General features: G+C 44.3%; 1 protein-coding gene across 2 annotated transcripts in view; it reads left to right on the top strand.

Annotated features, from left to right (window-relative positions):
- LOC102574276 (protocadherin gamma-A4) overlaps positions 1–24,471 on the top strand; it is a 389,584-nt gene that overhangs the window by 21,735 nt on the left and 343,378 nt on the right. The gene's annotated exons all lie outside the window — the stretch shown is intronic.

Raw genomic sequence — 24,471 nt, 5'->3', positions numbered from 1 at the left:
AAAGAGCATAGCGGGTCAGAATGTTTTTAACACTATGGATTCCGATTTGAAATTTTTGCGTTTGCCTTGTGAATCATGTTTGTACACCTAACGATGCCAACATTGTGTGGCACCCTGTGGCACCTTTGAAAGGATCTGTGTGCACCCCATGGTTCTGTGGAACCCTGGCCCAAAGCGCAAAAATCATGGTCATAAGCAGTTCACTCTCTCTTTCAGGATTCACTCTGACAGAGACAGGGTACTGGGAAGATGGACCTATGATCTAACTCTAAAACACTAAATGACAATTTTTGTGTGTTTATGTTCACTGTTTTAGAGCAAAGGCAGGTGTGTACCTTACAATCAATTCCCCTACCCCCAAAATACATATTCTTGTGCATCATTAATCTTGAATTCTGGTGACTTACAAGCATTTTCCCTAATCAGAACAACCAAGGAATTAGAGCATTTTATGAATTTGGCTATACTTTGACCTCTGGGTTTAACTTTCTACTGTTTAAAAAAATACAGCTTCATATAGGAGCATTGTTGAGGGTTACAATAATTAGCACTTGAAAAAAAATGGATCCTAGGTGTATTTCTGAGTCTGGAATAAATTTCTAAACAGGTGGCCTTTTCTTCAAACCTATTTAAAATGTGGCAGCTCTTCTTTATTTATTAAGTCATTTATGCAAGCTGTTAAATTACCTAAATAATATTTTACAAATCCATATCTGGCACTATTTAAAAAAATCTTGCCCAAGACATACTAAACAACATCTGATTATTTCTTTACTCATAGCTTTTTCTCAGATTTGAATCCTAAATATATAGTTGATAAGCAATTTCTAATTAAATTAAATTAAATTATAAAGAGTTTAATTAGCTCTCTTAAACTGCACCTAGCTAACAAGCATAGCAATAACCAATGACTGAATACCTGAATTAACCAAGAGATACCTGAATTTCAAAGGAGAAATGCATATGAATTGTATGAGGGCAGCCACTGAGACAAGTGACTTTTAAGCTTATACTCTATAAAGAAAATGATTTTTTAATTTTCATAAATTTAACATAAATAATCTTTTGTGGATATTTGCAAACATAAGCTATTATTAACTATGTTTTCTCATAAAATAAGATCTCCCTCCACCATGTCATTTCAAGTCCCACTTCGTAAATAGACTGGCCTATAAATGTAATGTAATTAGTTCCTATTTTACTTTGTTTGCTTCTAGAATTAATATCCTATTTGTACTTACAAGTTTGGTTGGTAAGACAATTGTATTGGCCAACTACATAGATTTCTGTAGGTCATTTAATTTTGAGCAGAAATCATCAAATGATGGTGCCCCTCTTGAAACTGGGCAAGATTCAGGTCTCAGAACAACCTCATTCAAAATAATCTGTGATCCATTGATAAGGTTCACAGATGGCATGAGGTCTAATAACCTGGCAAAGAAGTGGGCAATGGCCTACTAGTACAGACAGATCTGTATTCCTTGGCAGGATGAAAGTAATAAAGCACACATTTTAGCCATTTCCAAGGTCTTCAGGGGTAGGAACAAATACTCTAGGCCATACTTGTCAGAGGGAAAAGTATATAGTAGACAGACCATGCAACCCTATGCTTAGTCTTTGAAACATCTACAATTTAGGTACCTTGCCACAGGAAGTGACCCAGCTGGACAGGATTAATGTGTCTAACAGCAGACAGGTGCAGACAGAAGGGCAGCCTCCCCAACCCACTCCACCTCTTCCCTGCTGTAACTCGGAGCACTTTGCAGGAAGCTTTCTAAGTTACAAAGATCTCTGGACCAAACATAAGTTCACTGTTTGTTCCAGGGAGGAAGGGGATCTAGCTGCTGGCTGCCAGCTTGTGGCTATTTTCCCCGGGCAACATCCCCTCTTGTCTCCTATCCTATCCCTGTTTTCAGAATGGGAGAGGGGAAAGGGAGCAGAGGGAGCTCCCAGCTGGCTCTGGAGAGTGGGATGGATGAACTGGAGTCCAGGGCTTCGGGGGGAGGGGAGGGGGCGCTTCAATACACCTGTCCCACATTCCAAAGGGGGCTGAAAAAAACACAGACCAAACGCCACCCATTCCCTTTCCCCCATCGCATTCCAAAAACAGTGACAGGCTGGGAATCAACACAGACAGAAGTTGTAGAAGACACAGTGTTTTGAAATGTTTTCACCTGAACCCTCACGCAATGGAAGTTCAGATTTTCACCTGCTTGGTCATTTTTAAGCTGTTTTCAGCTGTGCAGTTGTGTTTGGTCATGGCTATAGACCTCTTTCTGTGGCCAGATTGGGGGAAAATTGTCACTTCTGTCCGTGCCTATGTAGAATGGGGAGCAGCTGCAGTCTCCAGGGGTTGATTTAGATAGAGGTGCTCAACCCCTTTCTCACTGTGGGGCTGGGCTGAGGCCAGGCTGCCCCTTCCTCCATCCTCATGGCCAGATGGTGGCCACTGCACCAACCCCTGGCACTGTATTGAAACCACCATACAGCCGAATTGGAGCAGGCATGCCCCCTCCAGCCTGTTACAGTTAAGAATGGGATTTGAACCTAGTTAAAAATGACACAGCAGCTCCTTCCATGAATGGTAGAAAGGCTTTCATAACTACATCACTAAACCAGCTTTAAAAGAAAATAGCAGAAAATACTCCTTACCACAATGCAAATAAATGAGCTATCACTAAAGTCCAGTATATTTTACTGCATTAGTGTCTTTCACCAATACAGGTAAGAAACTGTTTCAATCTTTACAGCCTCCACCAGACCTGTTACCAAGGGTGATGATTAGCCAGGCTCAGGTAATTGATGTCGCAGTGATCTCCTTCCCCCCCTCCACCTCACCCCACTTTGCCAGCAACTCTGTTTTTTTATATACTTTTATACTTTAGTTGCGTGCATTCAAAGCATTCTTTCTTGATAGCCTGATGATTAAAATCTGAATAAAAGCAGGTAGGGAGATATCATCATACTACAACTGTTAGATGCTTGAGTCCCATTTTGGGTTATCTGGTTGTAAGACTTACTTGTACAAGCTCTTGATCAGTCCAGAGGTTACAATTTAATTAACTGGGATAGGGCTTGATTGACTGAATGGCACACTTCGTGACATCGATCAAAAGACACTGTTTTAGGCAGTTGTATTAACAGTGGGGCAGAACCCAAACTATTCTGCATGGTTGAGTGTCTATGGTAAAACCCCAAACAGCCATTAAATGCCCGGTCCGGGAAATATGATGTAATCAGGGAAGGGTGTATCAGTAAGGCAGATGCAATCACATAGGAAGGTGCAATTATTTATGAATGGTTTAGCATAGTAAAACACTGGGTGTTTGCAACTAGCACGGAAGATGAAATCAGCTGGGATTGCTTCATTTTACATGGCCCCAGTCAGAATCTTGCATTCTTGTGCAAAATGCACTGTTAATGCAATTTGGTCATTTAAATGTCATGTATGTGTAGATCCAGCCTAGCTTCAGCGCCAGCAAAGCCCACCGAGCAAAAAGGTTGAGCACCGCTGATCTAGAGAGCCTGTGGGAACTAGAGGTAGCCAATAGTAAATTGGAAGTCTAGGAAGATTTCTGAATTTACATATGCTTAGCTCCGCTACACATTAGGCACCTGGGTTCAGTTGCCATTCAGACTGCCCTGTTCCACTTCTAATGGTAGGCAGGGGCACCTAACTGATAAGTGGTTGTGCCCAATAACCGAGTGGCTAGAGTAGCAGCTGAGGAAATGGGACACTTGAATCTAGGTTCTTCTCAGACTGAGGAGTTTCAAGCGTATAATCTCCATTTCTCAAAAAAGTCTCTTCCTCTGGGGCGGGGAAGGGGTGGAGGGGAGTGGCTGTGGGCTCCTTCAGCAGCCTTGGGGAAGCCGGGCTTCTGTGCAGCCAAAGCTTTTGAAAGGTAATAGGGCAAGGAAGAGAAGAAGCAATAGAAAAGAAACACTGTAGCCTAGTGTTTAGAGTACTAACCTGTGTGAAGGGTGTCCCGAATTCTGGCCCTTGCTACCAAGATTTCCTTTATTTTACATTAGATCGTCAAGAATTTAAATACGGAAACAGCCCTAATAGATTCCTAAGTGAGCTATATGAATGACTTCTGAGCATGCTCAGTTCAAGTGTAGGTACCATGGGAACTTTTCAGTCCAAACTTGAGGTATTGCCGAAACTTACCTGCAGAGTGTGTTTTGTTCCTTGCAGAGGAGGACCAATATGGATTTATCTTTTGAAACAAGGTGAGTAAATTCCGTCTCAAAGTCCCGTGTTAATAACTGTGGAACCAGTCTGTATCTGGCCATTAGGAATCTTAGCAGTTAACCAATTGAACATGAGCTCAGTGCATTCCTTCGGCTTGATACTCTAAATATGTTTCTACCACGTATTTAACAGGACCATGTTAATTATGAGTAATAAGGCAGTACTCATCTGTACATAGTACCATGACAAGGATAATGCCACATAGTTTTGTTTCGGCATGCACGCACTAAGAGGGATATTGGAAAACCAGAACTCCTGAAGAAAACTTCTACCAGACTGGTTCCAAATCTGCAAAACGTAATAGACTAAAGGATATCAATCTACCCAGCTAATGGAAGAGAAGGCAAAAAGCAACCATCCTGATCAGAAGAAAGAGAGAGAGAGAATATTGTTAATGCTATCATAAAATCTACTGTCTGTAAGCAGAAGCTATATCAGTCCAAACTGGAAACCAACACGTATTTTACTACAATGAGAGCAATTAGAAGAGTTTACCCTGGAAAAATGGTAGATACTCCATGGTTTGCCATCTTTAAAAAGAAAATGGATGTTTATATTTCCTGTGGTTCATCAAGAGATAATTGGGCACTATGCAGGAATTAATGGGTGATGGTCCTGTACGGGAGATCAACCTGGGTGACATTCTTGGTTCAAGTCTATGGATCTGTGATAATACATAACTAAGGAAAATTTATTAATTGGAATGTGCCATCACAACCTGGATGAATAACAGAGTTAGAGTATAAGGGCATGTTTCTTCGTTATCTGTGCTATCAAATACATTTGGCTCTTCGAGAATGATAAAGAAAATAGAAGGGTAAGGGAGCCGCTCTGTGCCCTGGCCAGTGCGGCACAGGGCGGGGAAGTGGGGAGGGGGAGTTAGGGGCAGCAAGCAACTGGCAGCAGTTGCAATGCCTTCTATTTTTGTGTCCCCCAAGTAAAGTAAAGAAAGATGCTGGTGCCCTAGCCCGGCCCCTTAGTTACACTACTGCTTGGAAGCGTATATTTTTAAAAGCCTTGAGGGTAGTAATCAAAAGGCTTCTACAAATGGTAGAAAAATCCATTCACTCCAAAATCCTTTTAAAATAATGATCCTGGAGGTTAGCCTTATTTTCAGCGTGCTGCAGATTGGATCAGCGTACAGAATACCACCTGCTCTTGCCCTGTGCTCTGGACTGGAATGTCAAGTAAAAACAGGGAATTTCTGAATCTATTTGAAATTTTACAGAATTAATATATCACTTCTGAATTTACACCCGAATCAGGATGTATGGGCTATAACTGTCAGAACCACCGACCTTTCTGAGTCATTTTCCATTATATTTTACCTGGCTAATGATGACTAATTAAGTATTGATTTATTGTAATTTATTTCTAAAGCTATGATTCAGATCTGAGTTGTCAGTGGTACCACATCAGACAGGATCACATCCACAAGTGGATCCTCACTGGATCCCTCAGTTTTCTTTTTCACACTTAGAAGGGCTTATCAGATATCGTTTGGGTTCTTCTTTTTAACTGGTAAACATCGACACTCAAGGTGTAAAGGGACAGTCACCGAAGATGTCATTATATTGCCTTGCACATTAGGTGTAACATGGCTTAATTTACTCCCACCGCATGCACACACGGGGACAGAAAGCGAAAAGGCTGGGGAGAAAGGAGAGTGCTTTGCTCAGTGGTAGTTATGAGCCCTTCTCATAAGATGTGCTTATCTCTGATTTGACCTCTTCTCCAAGTAATAGATTACTGCCACTGTATATACCTTCTTTCCAGGAATCTTGAATTGGCAAGACCTCCTCGGTGGTCTTCAGAAATAAACGACAATAAATCAATATTTAATTAGTCACTAGCCAGATAAAATATAATAGAAAATGACTCAGGAACGTCGGTGATCCTGGCAGTTACAACTCATACATCCTAATACGGGTGTAAATTCAGAAGTGACATATTAATTCTGTAAAATTTCAAATAGTCAGAGATTCCCTGTTTTAACTTTGACATTCCGGTCCAGAGAACAGAGCAAGAACAGGCAGTGTTCTGTACACGAATCCGATGTGCAGCACACGGCAGAAAAAACTGAAGAAAAAGAGATGGGTGCAAGCCAGGGCAGGATATAGACACAGTAACAAAAATTATGGGTTTCTGCCTATGGCAATATGCCTAAATCCATTTTAAAAAAATCTTTAGCAGTCTGGGGAGCATGCGGAAATACTATATTTCTCAGTTACATCTGCAGCTGCTAACCACCGCCATTTGGCAGAAGGAATTTAGCACTGGCTACAGGGAAAAGCAAACCGGTATTGATAATTCACTCTCGGTGATGCTTGCATTCCTCTTACTTCCTTGGATGATGCTTCAGAGAGAACATTCACTTGAACTGCCTCGAACATTCGATTGAATTGCCTTGATTTTTTTTTACTTTGAACGTATTTAATTTCTTATTTTTTAAGATGTGGCAAGAATAAAACGATTCCAAGTTAGTAAAACAGTCTGTTCTCAGTGGCAGATTAAGATTTATTAGGGCCCTTGGCAAACAGAATATTGGAGGCCACACACACCCCATTAAAACATGAATGTATCATGCCACTCCTCCACAACTAGGCCCCAGGTCCTAGTTGCCCCAGGTCCAGCTAGGCACCCCAGGCTGCCACTGCCAAGGGGGTGGGGGTGGGCCTCCATGCCCCATGAGGGAGGTTGAATGGACCTGGCTGGGCTGGGGGTGGGGTGGCACATGCCGGCATTGCCTCCCTCCTCCCCATTTCCCCTCTCCTTGCCACAAGGGGAACAGAGCAAGGGAGGATGCAGGCTGCCCGCTGTGGACTCAGGGCTCTCTGCCCTGGTGCCTTTGCCCCAGGAACCCTGTACCAGCTGCACATCCCCTGCCCGCCTGGCAGCATGGGGGGGGCACAACTCGCTACCCTCACTGCTGCTGGGTGGGCAGGAAGTGCAGGGCTGGCACAGGACTCCCAAGGGGAAGGCAGCAGAATGGGAGCCCTGACCCCACAGGGAGCAGCCCACATCTGCCCTGCACATAAATATGGGGCCATATGCCCCCTGCACCTCCCCTGGCTGGGGCGGGGTGGGTGCATGCAGCAGCAGGAAGCTGCCCCATCTTCCCCCACAACCCCTGGATGAGCCCCCATAGCTCCATTCCACTCCCAGCACCGAATCTCATGCACCGCCTTGGCTGGGCAGAGCCCCGAGCCCCTGCCCCATTCCCTCCCTCACCATGGGGGCCTCCACCATGGGACCCTCCCCTTACAAACACACAGCCCTTCCCCTCCATAGACTTACATGCAGAGAGCTGCTCTCCACTCTACCGGCCTGTTTTCCTGGCTACCTACATGCATGTGGCACCCTGTCTCTCCCAGCAGCACCAAGCAAGATGCCTTGCAGGCTGGAATGCTGCCCGCCTGCAAGGGGAAGCCCGTGGTTTGCTGAGAAAAAACAGACACCCAGGGCCCCCTGCCAGCCTGTGCATTAATCCACCTCTGTCTGTTCTGGAGTTAATGCTTTTTCATCTTATTACTTTTACAAGATTGGAGACAGACAGAAAATCAATTCTCAAAACAATGTTACAAAACATTTCAACTTTTTTTTTTTTAAGTTGAGATTAATTTCCTGTTTCTTCTAAAGCACTGTTTCTAGTTTGAGGATGCTATTTGGAGAACTTACATGCCAACAAATGTTTATAAAATTCTTGTAAATCTTTAGATTTGTGAGGGTGAAGAGAAATCTCACTGACACAGAGGGGAGGTTACATTTGCTTGTGTCTTATTTACTGGCTTTATGATAACACCTCCCAGAATGCAAAAGGGTAAAGATTCTCATGAGCCTCCTAGTCTGTTGCACTGCAAAAAGTATAAAGACATTAGACCTAACACACACAATTCAGGATCCAAAAATGGAAAATGTACAGAAAGTATTTCCATCTTAAAGCAATGGATTTGAACCAAGGCTTTATTAGAACAATTATTAAGATAGCCTTTTCAGTTAAAGTAATACATTAAACCATTTACGAAGGATCATGGGCAATCTGTTTAGAAATACTGGATGCTTTATTTTAGGATATTCTGAAGGAGGTAGTTTTGCCTAATTACCGCTTGAGAAACAGCTTCTGTGAAGATTCACTTTTCAATTCTTGAAGGAATGCAAAAAGCATATTTTTTGATACATAAGATTGGGTATTGCAAAACATATATCCTTTTTAGGTAAATGTTAGCAAAAGGTGCAAGAACTATAGATACAATCCCTGCTGATCACCATCAGAAATGTGGATGTTCCTCCTTGTCCATCAACAAACACTCACATACATTCCTTTGAAGGATCCATTGGCAGAGAAGCTGATTCAGTCATTTTACATTGTGTATCTGATACCTATGAAGTAGCAGTTCTCAGTTGTTTTAGGCTTGAGATACCCCTCATTTGGATTTGAGGCATCCTACAGAAAATGCCAGTTCTTAGTTTTCACTTATTCTTGACCACAGAAAAATAATTGAGATTTTCTATTGCAAAGAACTCACAAGGACATTTCAGAATGTTTTTAACACTGGACTCCTATTTGAAATGTATAGGTTTGTCTTGTGAATTGTTTCCACACCAGTGTTAACATTCTGTAACACCCTTTCAAGAGTGCCACAGGCTAGCTCAGAGGACTCCAGTACTCTAGCTGAGAATCCATGCTATAAAGGGACATATCATGACAGTTCTCATATACTAAGCCTTAATTAATAGCCCCAGTAGACAACAGGAGGCACAAATTGTCCTAACCTCATACTGCTTTGAAAACCAATTACACCCCAACCCAGCAAAGCCATAAGTGTATATCTTCCATTTGAAAAACGACGAGACCAACTGCCCGCTCAATATTTATTACATGGTCTGGGATCCCACTGTCCAAACGCAGTTTACCTTGGAGTCACCCTCCACCAAACCCTCTCATACAAAGGACACATCATGAAGGCAAAAGCAAAGGTGAGCACTCCTAACAATATGCTGTATAAACTCGCAAACTTGAAATGAGGAGCTAGGCCCTCAACCATCTGAACCACTGATCTGGCTCGCAGCTTCTCCTCTGCCAAGTATGCCCTCTATGGGAGGGATCTGTGCATGCTAAAAGCCTGGACCCCATCCTGAATGATAGCTCCTGATGCATCACAGGATGTCGGGAGCCTACCACCCTAAATAGTGTGTACTTACTGGTTGGCAGCATTCTGCCTGACATCAGAAGATCAGAAGAGCAGCAGCATAGAATAATTGAGACAAACTGAAGGTGTGAGACACTTGCAATATAACCATCCCACAGCACACAAATGTCTGAAATCACATAGGAAATTTCTCACCAGCACCAAATCTCTCGATGCCACATCCAAAGAGAGGAGGCGACAAATATGGAACAAAAGTCTGAAGAAAATACCCAACAATAAAAAAATGGACATTCCAGTGGCTGAGTCTGTATCACAAGGGGCTTAGGAACCATGGCAAAGATGGTGCTGTCTCAGCCACCTACACACTGGTATAGCTATATGCTATAGCATTGGTTCAACCATTTGTGACTGTGGCACAGACCTTCAGACTATGCAACATCTCCTGCAATGCTCACTGCATGAAAGCACATGTACAATGAAAGCCCTCACCAAGTACAATAAACAAGCACAAGCATGTAGAGCAAAATGGTCAAATGTGGTGCTGAGACTTGAGAAGTAAACAACTCACAGACAACCCTTTAAATATAAAACCCTCCGCAACGTTTGAATTTGCAAAAGTAAGTATTCAGTTGATGTCAGGGTTTCAAAATGGTCATATTAGCTAATGAGTGTCACCAAAGGTAAAAGATTCTGATGTACTGAATGGCTGTAGAAGGAGGAAAGAGACAATAAAAAGGATATTGATGAGTTTTCCAGCCTCTGTATCTGACTCTGGGAGTCTTCTACGATGTGATATTTCTTAGAATTTCTCAAGAGTAGTGGGGAGTCTTCTTGGTGTCATCACTCTATTAAGGTCTAATATTGATATACACTTGTACCCATACACACATCAGTGAGAACTGAAACCACGTTGCTCTGCATATACTTTAAGATGAAAAGTTTGATCCGATTACTTAAGAGCTTATCTACAGTGACAAATTCTAATTAAAATCTGTGCCTACAAAATTCCCAATCTGGAGACGTTTAGCCCAGAATAACAGTGTTCATACGGCTGACTATGTGGTCATCTAGATAGAACTGAAGGGTGTAAGAGACAGAGTGACTCTGGAGGACTAAAGGGTTGGGTAGGAGGGGGCGGAGGACGGAGGTGTGGAGTCTAGCGTGGATTAAAAGTATTGATCTAACAGTTGTGGGATGCATACAGGCAGGGTGACAGATCACAAGCCCTTTGTCAGGGCTAGAAATAATTACCATTTCTCACAGATAGGGAAGAGCCTGATGCTGATGGCAAAGAATAGGAAGAGAGGGCAGAGGCTGCTTAATTGTTCGCCTCCTTAATAAAAGAGTAAGCCCCTCATTTAAATTAAGGTCACACCCGGAAGCAAGTTGAATGCTCTCGGGTTCCTGAATGTAAAGCTATCATCGGAAGCAAAAGGGGGTCCATCGTTCCCTCTTCCTTTGCATGAGGAAAGAAGTGTGTGGGGGGGAGGTGTTTTTTGTTGTTTACAAACGACTTTATCAATATTCCCTGTACCATTTGTGATTATTTCAGTGCGTTGTACACGGGCTACTGTTGAAAAAATCATGGGAACTTTAGATCAAGGGTGCCCAAACTATGGTACACATAACTTCGGGGAGGGGGTACTACACAAGACATCTCGGGGGAGGGGGGGAGAAATTGTGTAATGGTGGATTTGATTTTCATCATCATCATTTTTGTTATCTTCTGTTCAAAATTGAATTTTAATGTTACAGTTTATTAAAGACTTGAGCAAGTTTCCAATATCAGAATGATTCAATTAATCTGATTAATAGTTCAAATTACCTGCAAGTGTCTGTCGGAGTTTACTGTCTTGTGTGAAAAGAAGTTGATCAATGCACTGCCCTACTTTTCAGCAGTTTCTTAAAAAGTGCATATAACAGCAGTAGGAGGTCATCAACAACAAATGAAATAGTTACAGAGAATGCAACAAGTAAGCAAAGATTATGTGTGTTTTCTAAAATTCGGTATTGATTCTACATGAAATTAAAAATGCTGTACTTTCCGGAGAAAGAAAATATAGAATTGAGTTTGTTTTTCATGTTTACTGTAATGCTGTATTTTCCATTGTAATTATTGGCATTCCAATACGTTTTTTAATGTTTGGCGAGGCCCGGCACTCAACTTAGAGGGCTTTTTTGATTGGACATTGAGATATGAAAGAATAACTTTCAAATGCAGGGTCTGATCGATTCTAAAGTATATTCTGAGCATCAATGGGCAGAGCTGTATTAATTATGTAAAAACTGGGAAAATCTAAGAGGAGAAATGGAAGACAAGCAGAGCCGCTGACATTTGATTCAGCAGAACTAGCGCTTCAGGGTATTCATAGTCTTCAGATGAAAGAGCAGCTTGACAACAGCTACACCTTTCACGTATTTCACCATTATAAGTGATTACCATTTTAGCTCTTTTCGTCCTCTTGGTGCAATTTAAAGATGCCAAGATTCTGAAAAAGAAATAAAACAGAAAAGAAAAAGAGGAAAGAAGGAAAATAAGAATGGTGAGGGAAAGATAGAATAGGAAGGTATCAGATGGAAGGCGGAGCAGGTATCCCGCCTCAGGGACATAGGTATTACAGAACTCCTGAGTGAAGAAAATGAGGAATAAAGGCGGGATAAAGGTGGGACTCGGGAAAAGGAAGAAATGGATGAAAAGTGAAGAATGGGGAAGACACAGAAACCTGGATATGGAACTTGGAGGGATGCGAAGGATGGAAAGTGGAGATCAGAGGGGGAATTGGGCTGGATGAAGGGAGCACCCCATTTGTGGAATGTGCCGTGCCTACAGCAGCCACAAAATGTACGACCCTCTAGTTGTACCTGCATAAATATGAGATATTCGAAAACCTTATGTAGAATTTAAATAAGACATTGCACATTCATTCCCAAAACGTAATATGTCCAGCCACATTGCACGCTCCCAAACAGGTATTCAGCTGTGCTAATCTTTACGGGTAAGAGGTTATTTAAATAGCAAAATCCAAATTATGCCTAAAGCCTGCAACCTGTAATGTGCGTTTCTGTAATTATTTCCTGAGACTCTAAGTGTAGCTCTTCACCAGTCAGGGAGAAAAGTGCTCGAACAATCCAGCCACCCGTGCCCTGCTGTTATGTAATGTGCAGAGGGGAAGGGATAACAGCAAACATCAGTGGCTGGGGACCGAGGAAACCTAAGCCTGTAGTATCTACCGCATTTAATTAAATGAATGAAGGTCTAAAGGCACTCTTTATTCAGTAGTTATAGGGTTTTGATTCTAAATAAAAAGGCTATGCGTGACAATGATCGGAGGCAGCCGCCTTATAGAATGGGAAATTATAACAGAAAAAACTCTTGCCCCTACAAAGGAAGGATCTTGATTTACCTTATGGCGGTAGTTGTTTGTACCACAGTTACCGGGCAGATTCACTATTCAGTTCCGAAGGAAATGGCAAAAGGCTCGTTCATGGGGGATGTTTCCAAGGACCTAAGGATGGAGTCCAAGGTGCTTTCGTACCGCGGTGTCCGCGTTGTTTCCAGAAGGGGGACTCAGTATTTTGCTCTGAATGAGAGAAGTGACCATTTGAATGTCAATGAAATGATTGACAGGGAACGGATATGTGGTCCAATCAGCTACTGTATATTAAATGTTAAGATACTTCTTGAACATCCCCTGGAGCTCAACCGGATTGAAATAGAAATTCAGGATATTAATGATAATGCTCCCAGGTTCCCAGTGGAGGAAATACTGTTAAAATGAGTGAAATCACTCCCTTGAGGACACGATCGCGTCTGTAGGATGCAGAAGATACTGATGTGGGTATCAATTCTATGCAAACCTATAGGCTCAGCACTAATGCACATTTAGATCTGAATGTGCAAACCGGAACAAATGGGGAAAAGTCTGCAGAGCTAGTCTTGGAAAAATCTGGACAGAGAAGAGCGTTCTGTTCATAAAATCATCCTCACAGCCAGTGATGGCGGAGATCCGGTGAGGTCAGGTACAGCCACAATCCGGATTATTGTAATAGATATAAATGACAAGGCACCCGCTTCTAATCAATCCGTTTATAGACTGTATATATGGAAACCATGCCGGTGGGTGCAATGGTGACTCGAATACATGCCACGGATTTAGACAAAGGGTTAACTCGGAAAGAACTTACTCTTTTATTAAAGTAACCGGTAGAGCCACGGAAGTTTTCTGAATAGACTCTAAAAGTGAAGACATGTCAGTCTGGAGAAAAATTAAGTTAAAAGAAACTGAATTGTATGAAATGGAAGTGCAGGCCTGTGACGCTGGAGGCCTCTCTACCTGTTCCAAAATTTTAATCCAGGCGGTGGAGGTCAATGACAACGCTCCATAAATTACCATCACGTCCTTGTTTAGTCCAGTTAGTGAAGGCAAATCCCCGGGCATGGTGTCCGCCCTATTAAACGTAAATGACTGGGGTTTTGCAGACAATGGTCAAATCACATGTTCCATCGCGGAAAATGTCCCGTTCTTGTTAAATAAATCACCTGATAACTATTATAGCTTGGTGACGGAATTTTGGACAGAGGGTCCATTTTAGAGTACAATATTATTGTCAAAGCCACCTACAGAGGAAGTCCACCTCTATCAGCAACCACCGCCATGCTCGTGCAGCTCCTAGACGAAAACGACAACCCCACAGTCTTTGACCAGACGTTGTGCACGTACACCATCACGGAAAACAATCCCAGAGGCTTTCGGTCTTGTCTATACACACAAGTGACCCAGACTTGGACGAAAATGCGAAAGTCTCCTAATCCTTTATTAAAGAAGGCATTAACGAAATGCTTCTTTCTTACCTCTCGATCCACTCGGAGAGCGGCGCGGTGCATGCGCTGCGCGCCCTGGACTACGAGCAGGTGCGCGAGATCCGCTTCGCCGTGGAGGCGCGGGACGGCGGGTCGCCGCCGCTGCGCAGCAGCGCCTCGGTCACGCTGCTGGTGCTGGACCAGAACGACAACCGGCCCGAGATCCTGTACCCGGCGGCGCCCCGCGACGGCTCGACGGGCGTGGAGCTGGCGCCGCGCTCGGCCGAGCCGGGCTACCTGGTGACCAAGGTGGTGGCGGTGGACGCGGACGCGGGGCAGAACGCCTGGCTGTCCTACCAGCTGCTCAAGGCCATTCTCAAACTTCATGTACAATCGTCCTGCCAACTATCAAGATTAGGTCATTTTGTTCTATCCCGCTGGACGTAGGTTAATTTTTCTGTCACTGGGACTTGTACCACCTCTAGGGCTCACTTGTGAAATAATGTATGGGGCTCTGCTTGGAGGTAGTGTTGGATATACTCGTTGACAGTACACGAGACCATAGCTCACTTTATTAAAGCCCGACATTTTTCCTTCCCAGTGTTGAGTTCCCTGGTGTAGTGTAGATCCCCTGGGAACAGTCTCTACCGTGAGATAGTCGGCGCTTTACAGAATGAATTCTTTAGCTGGGCTGATTGTACAAAACTTATTACATAGTCCCTGCTTAGACTGTGCTGGCTCAGATTCTAGGTATTATCGTAAGTAGTGACATTGTATTTCAAGGCCCACGTGACTTGATTCTTTCTTACCTGACATCAGGTTCTCTAGTGTGCGCTATCATAATGGCTGCGATCTCAGGAGAGGAGGTGTGGGGCTGTAATGATACTTCCTCGTTCGGAGCATTGGCTGGATATTTGAAGTTTTCCCCCAGCGAGCTAATGGAGCGAGTGCTCACCTTGGAGCACAGCGTTATCCTTTTTCAAGTTTCGAAAGGAGGGTTGTGAAGGCAAAATTACATTCATGTTTCCCTTTGCCAGATGAAGGGCTTGTTCCCGAGTTACAACCCGTCTTTACGGTGTTGTCATTTATTAAAACAGCTGTTTGTCTCTTAAGTCTGGCACATAAAATCAGTCAGGAGTAGCAGGTGCATTTAAAACATGGTACATAAATACATAATATATTCAAAGTATATAATTGAAAATATATAACAACCTTTCCCTCTCAGAAAGAAGAGCCATAGAAGCTCTAAGATCCAACCACCAATGAGTTTTAAAACCAGCGGATAAATATGAGCTATAGTTATCTTTAACCGTGAAGAGTACATAAAAGAAAGAAGCCAACACTCGGGCTACCTACTATAAAAACAACTACAGGAAGATCCAACTCCCCTTCTCTCTTCAAATCTCAAAACCACCATCAGATCATTTCCATCACAGCTACAAGAAAAACTTCAGACCCTGATCCCTCCACTCCCCAATCTAGGGACTTTTTACCTGCTCCCTAAAATCCACGAAGAAGGAAACCCTGGCAGACCTATCAAGTCAAACCATGGAACCCTGATGGATTCGATGAAACCTGATATTTCTTCCATGTCAAAACCACTGGTCACCCAGAGACTGAGTTTCATCCAAGACACAACAGACTTCCTGCAAAACCTCAAAAACATAGACCATGTTCCCAGCCACCATGTCACTAGCTTATACACCAACAACCCACACCAGGATGGCATCCAAACCTGCCTCACGTATCTACAAGACCAAGATTACAATTTAAGAATACAGACCTCAGGATATCACTGAACTCGTATACTTCATCTTCACACACAGCAAATTCAGTTTCGACAACCGACACTTCCTCCAGACCGGGGGCACAGCTATGAGCACCAAAATGGCCCCACAATATGCCAGGCAGAGAGCTGTGCACCTAGAAAAATAATTCCTCAAGAATTGTACCATCAAACTGTTGTCCCCAAAGGACAGTGAGTTCGTGCCCGGTGCGCTTGTGCCAATAAACACACAGGGGTGAAGGATCCAACTTAATCTTTATTTCTGCGCAGAAAGCGGTGCTTGGCAATCGTTTGCAAAGCAAGCACACCCACCCAAGTGGGCATTAGCCTTATGTAGCCTCTTCTAGCCTTACACGCTATGCAGTTACTATAGGTTGCCCCTTTTGGTCCATGCGCACTTCACCCTAGCTACAGACCACTCCTTAGCCAGCTTGAACTTGTCTTCGTGACAGTGTAATTTGCTGATGTGACACCTGTTATTCAGCAAGCTCAGCCAGTAACCCCCCTTTCCAATTCCACCAGGGACCTTTCCTTCTAGCAAGGCCAGCAGTTAAGCAACTAGGCAACAAGCGATCTCCCCCAGCCTAAACAACCTACTCTATGCCCTTGGTTAGATAAAATACTTTTCAAAACATACAAAGCTGTTCCCGAAGTAGAAAATGCATAGTGAAAGTTCAGGGGTACCCATCAAATCCCCACTTCGAGACTATGGCCCTTATGGAAAAGGCCCATAGTTCTCGACTATCTTTCTCATCTCCAGAAATCTTTTTGCTTCCTCCCGATTGTTTTGGATCGGGTTTGTAACTGATGATTTTACAAACATCACGCGGTGAACTGGGGAAGAAATTGATTTCTTGAGTATCTCACTGGCGCACACTGTATCCCACAACAGATAATCAAGAAAATACACATACTTGCCACAATTAATAGGAAAATTTGCTTAAGCCATGAAAAATTAGGAAGCCAAGAAGTAAACCATGAGAAGTCGAACCCTTCCCCTTGCTTAATGTGGGACAGAACTTTTTTTTAACTTCTGCACTTTTGACTCTATCAACTCGGAGTTATCTGTCAAATTAAAACAACACATTCCCTCGAACTCTTCACATCCGTGATTATGCCTCAGCAACAGGTAATCTATGGCTGCTCTGTTTTGCAGAGTAGCTCCTCTTAGTTCTTTCATTTCAATATTGAGGGCAGCTAGGGCCTGTGAAGTTTTTATTTAGGCCTTTTGCCAGGGCACAGGCCACCTTACCAAGCTGCCTCTCAGCATCCACTACTAGGCCTGGCACCCCTACTAGGAAAACTGCTAAGGACACTACCTCGGCCTCACTCAGGAGGTTTATGTCACTATCACAGGATTTATCTAGCACCTTCAAACCTCTCCGGTGACGCTTACTAGAGATCTTAGGCATACCTGGTAGCCAGACAGTCAACTGGCCTAGAGCACAAGGGCCTCCTGTGGCATTGGCTGGGTATGAATAGGCAGCCTTCCCACAAAGGAGGAACCACCCCCGGGGTAATATAACATGAACGTAGTTGCAAGATACATTAGTCATGTCTGAGCAATTGAAAATTTTCGTTTCTTTGGTTAGGCTTTTGCAAGCTTGGGTACAGTTCACAAAATTGGCACAGCTGGTGTTACCAGGGGAGGTGACTGTCAACAAATCTATTTCAAAGGTACTAGCGTTTTTTTCTGTGGTAATGGTTCCCCACATGGAGTTGTTAATGTAATTGATTGGACGTCCTATTCCCCTAGATGTGAACCAAGTCTGATTCTGGAGTGCTTCCATTGGAGTGGGCACCCCTATAAGGCATGACGTGAAAATATCATCAACTGATATTCCACCTGCCAAACAAAAATGAGTGACATTTAATACATCCTTTGCCAAATGAACCCACACATTTTGACTCTTCTCGAACCTTTGATGCACCAACCCCTTAGACTCTAAAAACATTACACCTATGCAAAGAACTACTTTCCACATGGTTGACATTTAAACAGAAATTTGAGTCCTTCTACTGGTTCTGCTGTCCAACGGTGTCCGTTTGTGTCGGCTTCCGGTGCGACACTCTCAGCAACTTCTCCTGCAGGTGGTACTTCTGGTGCGGCCTTCACCTGAGTGTAGTGTATCCATGGTTTTATCCCCTGAACCTTCATTGCAGCGTGAGTAGTAAGAATCACAGGATACGGTCCCTTCCACTTGGGCTGAAGCGGCTCGTCTTTCCACGTCCAGACCAGTACCTTGTCTCTGATCTGGAACTTGTGGACTGGTGTATCTAGAGAGAGTGGAAGTCGTTCCTGGACATACCTGTGGAGAGAAGACAATACAGCAGACAAAGAATACAAATAATCTTTTACCCAACCTTCCCCTTTTACATGCATTTGACTCCCATGCGTCACCACTGGATTCTTAGGATATGGCTTGCCATACATTAATTCAAATGGACTAACTCCCAGTTTAGCTCTAGGGGCTATGCGCACTCTAAGCAAGGCAAGAGGCAGAGCTTTGGGCCATTTCAACTGAGTCTTCTGGCAAAGTTTAGCCAGCTGTCTTTTTAGAGTCTGATTCATTCGTTCCACCTGTCCACTTGACTGCGGTCTCCATGCTGTGTGAAGATCCCATTGTATCCCCAGAGCCCGGGAAACTGCCTAGGTCACCTCCGACACAAAGTGTGGCCCTCGATCCGAGGCCAATCCCTCTGGGATTCCGAATCGTGGAATCATTTCTTTTAGCATCACCCAGACTACTTCTTTTGCTTGGTTGGTTCGGTACGGGAAGGCCTCAGTCCATCCAGTCAGAGTGTCCACGAGCACTAACAGGTATTTGTAGTGTCCCTTTCTAGGAACTTCAGAGAAATCTATCTGCCCACATTCTCCTGCTAATAGTCCTTGCCTTCCTGCTCCTGGTGGAGGTTTGGGGGAAATCTTAGGATTGTTGGCACAACAGACAGGGCATCTACGCACTATCTGTTCTGCTGTTTTTCTCATCTTAGGTCCCACTACAATTCTTTGGAGACCTTGGGTCATGGCGTCAGCTCCCATATGGGTGCTCCGGTGGTACTCTTGGAGCACTTTGCTAAGAATCAGTTTTGGCATCAGGACTTGTCCCTCAGGCAAAACCCACCATCCATCTTGTTGTTCTTTGCTTCCCAATTTCTCTGCGAGTTGGTTCTCTTTTTCAGTATATTTGGGAGGTTCCTCAGGTAACATTACCTGAGGCATCAATGCCAACATTTGAGTCTCTTGAACTTGTCCTCTAGCTGCCTTTTTCGCCGCAGCATCTGCTCGTCGATTTCCTTTAATAACGTCAGCATCTCTCTTTTGGTGGGCCTTACAGTGCACCACAGCTACTTCTAGTGGTTCCATCACGACTTCAAGTAATTTCAGGATTTCTGTTCCATGCTTTACTGGGCTTTTACTTTCCGTTAAGAGTCCTCTCTCTTTCCATATAGCTCTGTGGGCATGTAAGACTCCAAAGGCGTACTTCGAATCCGTGTATATAGTGGCTCTCTTTCCTTTTGCAAAATGGAGAGCTCAGGTCAGCGTAATAAGCTCAGCTCTCTGTGCAGAGGTATTTGGAGGCAAGGCGTTTGCTTCCACGGTATCCCATGATGTAACCACAGCGTATCCCACCTTTTGGGTTCCATTGTCCATGAAGCTGCTTTCATCTGTGTAGAATTCAAGGTCTGCATTAGGTAGTGGGGCATCTTTAAGATCCGGCCAGCTAGCATACACACTCTCAATAGTTTCAATGCAATCATGCTGTAATCCTTCGTTTTTGCTGCAATTAACAAATCATCCACATACTGTAACAGAGTTCCTGATGTCCCTTTGTTCCACTTCTGAAGGTTGGTACTTAAGGCAGTGCTGAAAATAGTGGGACTGTTCTTAAAACCCTGAGGCAAAACTGTCCAGCACAATTGGGTTTTTCTCCTAGTATTCGGGTCTTCCCACTCGAATGCAAAAATCTCTTGGCTGTCTCTTTCAAGTGGGATGCAAAAGAAAGCATCTTTCAGGTCCAGGACTGTAAACCACTGTTCCTCTGCAGACAAAGTAGTCAGCAAAGTATAAGGGTCCTTCACCACCGGATGAAGGGTCACCGTGACCTTGTTCACGGCTCTGAGGTCCTGCACGAAACGATACTCATTACTGTGGGGTTTCTTTACAGGCAAAATGGAGGAATTGAAAGATGATTGACACTCCTGAAGTAAACCATATTTAAGGAATCTCTTTATCAATGGTTCCAGGCCTTTCCAAGCTTCTATTTTCAATCGATACTGTGGCACCCTGGGCAGGGTAATTCCCGGCTTTAAATCAATGCTTACAGGGGTGGCCAGTTTGGCTCTTCCTGGCTTCTCTCCTGCCCATACCCATGGTACTACAGCGTCTTCTACTTCTGGGGGAATTCTCCCTTCCTCCTCCTCCTGCAATAGGAGACACACCTGAACTTTCCAGGCTTCCTCAGTTGGTATCTTCATAGTAATTTTCCCCTCTGAAAAGGTCAATTGGGCCTGCAATTTGCACAGCAGATCCCTCCCAAACAAAGGTATGGGGCACTCAGGCAAATACAGGAACTGATGAGACACTTTCTTTCCTCCCAATTTGCATTCCATGGGTGGCACAAAAGGACGATACGTCCGCTGGCCGGTGGCTCCAATTATGGGGATCTTGATTTTTGATAAGGGTCCTTTAAAATTGGTTACAACTGAATGCGTGGCTCCACTATCTACTAGAAAGTCAATAAATTCTCCCCCTACTTGCATTTTAACCAGGGGCTCGTCGGGGGAGACAGAGATTACTTCAGTGTTAGCCCCCGGTCCCCGTCACTCCTGGTCAGAACCATCCAACATCAACAATCTTTCTTCCTCCTCTCATCTCTTCTTCTCCCTCTTGGGGCACTCATTTTTTCAATGCCCATCCTGCTTGCAAATAGCACACTGATTAGGTCCCAACCTGGGACCCTGGCCGTAGCCTCCCGGAGCATAGCCCACACCTCCTCTATGCCCTCTACCTCCCCTGCCTCGTCCCCAACTTCTCTGATCTACCATTGCCACTGCCAACAACGATGCTTGTAATGATGCCTGTGCCTTTATTCTCTTATCTTCCCTTTTCTCCTTAACCTGATCTCTGTTGGAGTATACTTTATAAGCAATCTCAATCATTTGGCTGATGCTCATTCCAGCTGCTCCTTCAGTCTTCTGCAGTTTTCTTCTAATATCTGGGGCTGACTGTCCTATAAACAGTGTGTTAAACATCTTGGCATTTTCTGGCAGCTCCGGATCTAAATCCGTCCACTGTCTGGCTGCCTCGCATAACCTCCCATAAAAACTGGATGGATCCTCCTTCGGACCCTGCCGCACTTCATACAATTTAGGCAAATTTTTCTGCTTGGGATAGCCTCCCGGAGAGCAGCCAGCACAAACTCCTGATACAGCTCTAACTCCCTCCGGCCCCCTCGGGTGTTGGGATCCCAGTCTTGATTTTCTTAGGGCAAAGTTCATCTACCTCACCGGCTGGGTGACGCTGCTGTGCTATCGTGCGTGCTTTCTCTAAAACCAACCTTTTTTCTTCTGGAGTCAGAAGAGCGGCCAGTAAGGCCTGAATATCTATCCAGTTTGGTTGGTGGGTGAGGAAAATAGTAGAGAACAACTGTGCCATTGCCTCCAGATTCTGGTGATATTGGCCCACAGACTGTTTTCAATTTATCAAGTCTGCCGTGCTGAATGGCACATGGACAAAAACTGGTTCACCCTCAGGACCCACCGCTTGTTGTAAAGGGGCCTGAACTACTGGTTGGGCCCCTGATCGTAAGCAACTCGCCACAGGGCTAAACGCCCCATCTCCTACAGTCCCCTCTACCACCAGATTGCTACCATCCGCATCCGCCGGACCCGGGGACGGCAACCCAAGGCTGTCAGGGGAGGTGAGGGACGACGGACTGGACAAACCAGCCGGGAATCCCTGACAAGCCATTACAGGTGCAGTGAAAGTCCCCTGTGGTGACGCTTGGCTCACAGGATGAGATGGGGGAGCCGTGGGAGCAATTAGCAATGTCTCCCTCCTCCGGCTCCTTTGGACATACTGTGGTGACCCCCTGCAAAGCCATTACCCCACTTCCCCTAAATATCCCACACAGCTTCTGCGTAACCCCATCCCCATACAAAGTCATATATGCCTCTACATAAAGCATCTCATCCCACTTCCCTTGGCGCCTACAAAACAACTGTAACTGCAAGATTGTGTTATAATCCAAAGACCCATTCTCCGGCCAGGCTGCACCATCCGCAAGTTGGTACTGTGGCCAACGTGTATTGCAATACCGAATCATCTGTTGTTTTGTCATAGGGTCACTTCCAAACTTTAGCCAATTTTTCAAAATGCATCCTAAGGGACTGCAGGGTGGAATCTTAGACTGGTTACCTCCCATTATCCAACTACCGGACGGCGACCGCCGCTCAACCTCAGAACCAAACTGATTAAAGGGAGTTCAGGGGACTGCCACCCGATCTCACTCGCCTAGGGTATCTACACGGTCGGAACTTTCAAAGCCGTCTCTTCCCCAACCTGTCCAAAATATGGAAAGAAGTACTCACCAGTCTGTTGAAACCTTCCTCACCCCACCTGATTAAGTTGGTCCTTCGAGCGTTGCGCCGTTGTGCCCCTCCCCAACTCCGTCAGGCAACCAGGAGACAGTCAGACCTCCGACGAATAAGGTCGGTGGCGCCTGGCCCTCGTGCCGTCCACAGTTGTTGCCGGAGCCGAAGGGGTGGACCGGGCAAGGCAGTCAGCTAGAGTCCCATCTGGGTCACCAGAAATTGTTGTCCCCAAACAACGGTGAGTTTGTGCCTGGTGCGCTTGTGCCAATAAACACACAGGGTTGAAGGATCCAACTTAATCTTTATTTCTGCGCAGAAAGTGGTGCTTGGCAATCGTTCGCAAAGCAAGCACACCCACCTCAGTGGGCATCTGCCTTATATAGCTACGTAACAGGTTAAACTTGCTGATGTGACGAAATGTATAGCAAGCCCAGCAAGTAACCCCCCTTCCAGCTCCGGACTTTGTTGATACAGCTTTCCTTCTAGCGAGGCCAGCAATTAAGCAACTAAGCAACAAGCTATCTCCCCCAGCCTAAACAACCTACTCTATGCCCTTGGTTAGATAAAATACTTTTCAAAACATACAAAGCTGTTCCCGAAGTAGAAAATGCATAGTGAAAGTTCAGGGGTACCCATCACGGCCGTATCTGGGTCTTAGCAGGTATTCAGTATCGGGAAGTTGTGCAGTCATAGTCGGGACATTGCTTTCCAAATATTAAACACATTTCTGACAATTCTGGAAAACCATATAGTTGAGAGAGAGAGTATTAATGATGAAGGATAATTAAGTTGTTTTTTTTTTTAATTTCCACATGTACACAGGGATATTACCTGAAGTGTATTGTATATATTACTAACATCAAAGGTTCATCATCTGCTTGCATTTGAATCCTTGGTATTTTGTAATTAATCCATGTAATAATGAACGCTATGTTTCCCATTTGTAACACCTATGTTAAGTTTTTTACATTTTATTCTGTATTGATATTTCTGTGGTGAACGTGATCTGCTTATCATCAGTCTCAAAAGGAAGCAAAATATCCTGTATACCTATATATGTGAATTTATTAATTCACATACATTGTAAAAGTATCAGTTTTGTTAGGGGAGTTGAGGGAAAGACTGATCGGGGGAGGAAGGTGGCTGCCAATGCCAGGATCAGGAGGGAGAGACGAAGAGTGCTTACCTCTCTGTTAAACAGTGCCTGCCTCAGGGAGGTGGGAAGGAGAAACTGAATGAGAGAGCTAACAACCTCTGCCACGAGGAGAGAGGAAGACACCGGGGAGGGCTAGGAAGGATATTAGCACTTGGCGCAGGGCAAGGAGGTGACTTGCAAACCAAGCGGCTTGCAGTTAATCCCCATGCTGTGGGCCAGATCAAGTAAATGAGGGACCGGATCCAGCCCCCGGGCCATATGTTGAGCACCGCTGATATACCCTAATCACACACACTATTTATCATATGTAAATGCCTTTGCATGATTTCTCTAGAACATTTTTGGAGAATAGTATAGGCATATCAATGAAGGATCTTTTTGCATTTAATCATTCAAGGTGATGTGTAAGCTCAGCACTTCCAGCTCCTCAAATCAGTGATGAGAACCAAGTACCTATATTCTAAACCCTCCAACACAACTAAAAGAGACCTTGGATGACATTTTGGATTGTTCTGAAATAAAAAGCGCGGCAGAGGGAAAGTGCTTCTGAACAGGCTTCAGACATTCTTTACCCATCACCACAAAAAAAGAGAAGGCCCTCTCTTGGATTTTGTCGATGACTCTGCAATATCATGGCCTAGTAATATTCTTGGACTGAAAATACGCAGAACTGTTACTGCTATGAATTCGGAGGAACTTGCTTCTGTGAACCTCTTCTAATGAGTA

This window comes from Alligator mississippiensis, chromosome 9 (genome assembly GCF_030867095.1).
Source record: "Alligator mississippiensis isolate rAllMis1 chromosome 9, rAllMis1, whole genome shotgun sequence".
In the NCBI taxonomy this organism is placed as follows: domain Eukaryota; kingdom Metazoa; phylum Chordata; order Crocodylia; family Alligatoridae; genus Alligator; species Alligator mississippiensis.
This window is presented reverse-complemented; position numbering and strand designations above follow the sequence as displayed.